Source organism: Vigna radiata, chromosome 1, assembly GCF_000741045.1.
Source record: "Vigna radiata var. radiata cultivar VC1973A chromosome 1, Vradiata_ver6, whole genome shotgun sequence".
Classification (NCBI taxonomy): Eukaryota; Viridiplantae; Streptophyta; class Magnoliopsida; order Fabales; family Fabaceae; genus Vigna; species Vigna radiata.
Genome location: NC_028351.1, coordinates 15,791,387 through 15,795,181, shown reverse-complemented (window position 1 = coordinate 15,795,181; position 3,795 = coordinate 15,791,387). Strand labels below are relative to the sequence as shown.

At 32.7% G+C, this 3,795-nt stretch overlaps 1 pseudogene; it reads left to right on the top strand.

Moving 5' to 3' along the window:
- Positions 1 to 3,447, top strand: part of LOC106758112 — a 12,859-nt pseudogene extending 9,412 nt beyond the window's left edge.
- The last annotated feature ends 348 nt before the right edge of the window (positions 3,448 to 3,795 follow it).

Genomic DNA, 3,795 nt, shown 5'->3' with positions numbered 1-3,795 from the left:
TATATATATATATATATATATATATATATATATATATGCACGGAGATATTAATTAATAATTATCAATTTTGCAGGTTTCCATTGGAGGGAGTTACATACTGATAGATATTCCTATGAGCAATTGCATCAACAGTGGCATCAGGAGAGTGTTTGTTTTAACTCATTTCAACTCTTGCTCCCTTAATGCCCACTCAATGCCCACCTTTCTCACACCTATAATTTTGGAAATGGAGTGAACTTTGAAGGTGGTTTTGTGGAGGTAAGTTGTTTGAAAAAAAGAGTGAGATTTTAAATGGATTTGATAAACAAGTTTGAAATTTATCAATGAAATCTAATCTACCTTACTGATTGATGGGTGTCGCAGCCTATACAAATTTGATTGCAAATTAGGAATGCAATATAGACTAGGAAGTGACTCCTAGGTCGTCTCTCAAGGACCAAATGTGGTTCGAGAATTAGGTCAGACACGAAGTGGTGGGGGGGGGTGTTGTGAAAGGTTTGTGAATGCGGATGAAATAAATTAAAACATGGATGCAAACAGAAATGCAAACGCAAATGTAAAAACTGAATCAAATGCAGAATAAAAACGGTTGGTCATTAACTCAATTATTATGCTTCCAATCACAAATTAAAGACAAGTATACACTACCCTAATCCAAATCCGACACGAATCACCCAACTAAGCGAAGGCTAATTCGGTCTTCAGAATTGCAAACTAAGCGAATGCAATGCTCAAATCCAATCGGTCATCCACCATGCAGTCTAATCAACTAAGTGAAGATTAAACACTGATTAGGCAGCTAAGCGTATACCTAATCGTAGGCAGACAACAGATTAAATATTGAGCAGAATCAGAGTAGCAGTATGACAATTTAAAGTGCAAGAATCTCATGGAAACAAAGTAATTTTATTAACGACCAACCAAACTAATTTAAGCTATCATGAAAATTAAATTAACATAATCGAACAGAACAAACAACATCAAAGTAAACGAAAAGATTAAATTAAACATTGCAGCCGATAAATATTCGGACATAATCAAAGCTATTAAAATGCAATGCTTGAACTAAAAAGTGAAATGCTCATTACAGGAATAAAGCTTCGATGCTAAAGGGTGTTAACAAATTGAAAATGAACCAAGTTAACTAGACATTGCAATGCACCTCCTAAAATTAAATAATTTCCATTATATAAAAAAAAACAAAATAAAAGAGAACAAATTAAGCGTTCCTTTTCAGCCTAAGTAATTGTCCGCAATTTCTAAATAAAAAGAAAAAAGCAAGCACCGTGCTCCGAAATAATTTCCATCCCATACCATACACCTTTTGCTAAAATGAAAAAGAGCTTTTCCTAAAGAAAATAAGTATCACCGCTTTACTCTTTTTTAAAAAGAAAGAGAAATCAATGTGAATAAATATTGAAAGCAAAAATCCATTCCTAATTGAATCACCGTGAGTGCACTTATCTAGAATCACCGCTTCAGCAAAAAAAAAGAAATGAGAATTTGCCTCCTTCATCTTCAACTGCCCAACGTCCATTCACCTCTAGCTGCAAGGAAAAAAAAAGTTGAAAACCTTCTCCATAAATCAGCGCCGCATGCACCTGGTCCAAATCAAATCAAAAGCGTTTCCATATGCTAGGCTGATTGCTTTAAGCTTCAAGATGTGCGTGGTACTTGTTCCAATTAAAAACTAAATAAAAAGAAATTCTAAAGTGGGAGGCGGTTATATTCATTCAACCAAAGTCCAAGAGTGTCAGTATTGTTCCAGCAAAGAGAGAAAATGTTACAGCCAAGTAACGTCCCCGCCAAATCAAAAACATTAGCGAGTGACGGCTGCTGGAAAAATTCCTAGGACATGTGTGTCAAAAATAGGATGGGGTCCACCCTCTTTGCAAAACCCTAGGTGCCATGTCATGTTTCCCATTTGGGCTCAAACTATTTTGCCAAAAATTGGCCCAATGTTTACAAGTTTAATTAAAAACTATCTAGACTACTAAGTTTCAAAGTAATTAAATTTGAAATGTCTATGACAAGAGTCTTGAATTATTTTGTCTCCCTTCCAATGCTCCAAATTGTTTGTCCAATTTTCCTGAAAATAATAATGCAAATAATTAGCTCAGAAAATTCAAATTAATTAAAATTAGAATTTCCGGTCAAATTAAGCATAATTAGGAAAAACGGGAAAATACCGGACAATTAAGCACAATTCTCTGATTGATTATAACACAAGAAACTAAGTGAAATCAATAAAATATCAACTCATCACTGATCAAAGTTGGAGTAATTTACATGAAACAGGTCTTGGCTGCTACTCAAATTCCTGGAGAATCTGGGAGCAAATGGTTCCAAGGAACAACTGATGTAGTGAGACGATTTACATGGGTTTTTGATGTAGATATTTTGAATGCTACATGCATCTATGTTAAAATTGCTTATTTAATAACCATAAAATGAATGTGTGTGTGGATGATTATCATGCAGGATACCAAGAATAAGAGTACTGAACACATAATGATAATTTATGGTGACCATCTTTGCCGGATGGACTATATGCAGCTTGTGGTGGTACAACTTAATTTCTCAGGTAAAATTACATCTATTGTATATAGTTCATGAGAATTGTGCTTACAAAAACATTTAATGACCAATTTCTAAAACTAATACTATATGCTTCAGACACATAATGAGAACAATGCTGATATGACAGTTTCATGTGTACCTATGGATGAAAGGTATGTATATGCAAAAGAGAGTATATGAACTGATATAGATAATTTTTACACAGTTTGAAAATCTTTACATTGAAAATGTATTGAACTTGATCTCTATAAAAAATCTGTGAAGTTTGCTTTTATGACAAAACACAATCAAGGAAAACCACCTTATTATGGGATATCTTGTAACGGTGCATCTGATCATGGGCTGATGAAAATTTATAGAAGGGGAATGATTACATAATTTATAGGTAAACCAAATGAAGTAGACGTGAACGTAATGGTACATTAGCTCTGCCTTAACTCTCACATTTCTGACCCAGTTATTAAATGAAATATGAAGTGTTCAAAGCTAATTCACTGTCACCTTTGATAACTGCAACGTGTTGATACCAATCTCCTAGGCTTAAGTGCAGAAGAACTAGAGAAATATCCTTTTCTTTCTGTAATGGGTGTTTTTGTATTCAAAACTGAGGTCCTGCTAAAACTGCTAAGGTGGAGCTGTCCTTCCTAGAATGACTTAGAATCTCAAATCATCCCATCTTCTTTGAGGAACCACAATGTCCATGTAAGAAACAATCCAAACCATGGAATTGAATGCTCTTATGCTAATGAAGTTAATCTTCTTTCTGTTCTTGATACTTTTGTTTCTGTTTGTATTTTCAGGCATATAGGTTCAGGAATTACTGGAAAGATATTGATCAAATACCTATGTGCCTTTTATTGCTTTAAAATTCTATAATATTTAAGTGTTAGTAAATTGTAAAAACTTGACTATAATGTAGTGTAGGTTAATGTTATATTTGGATTAAATTATGTATTAAATATTATTACACAATTTAATGTTTAAAATGAATTTCATTATGTTAGCTTAATTGAGTATGTTCATTTAATGTTATATTAATTATAAATTAATTGATGAGATTATAATACAGGAAATTAATTATAAATTGAATGGATATGTCAAATGTAATAATGATTTTTTTTTTTACAAAGCAAGTTTTTATGGTAGGTGAACAATATATGTAATAAAAGCTTATTTCTGAAAAGTATATATTATGATAGGTGAACAGTTACTTG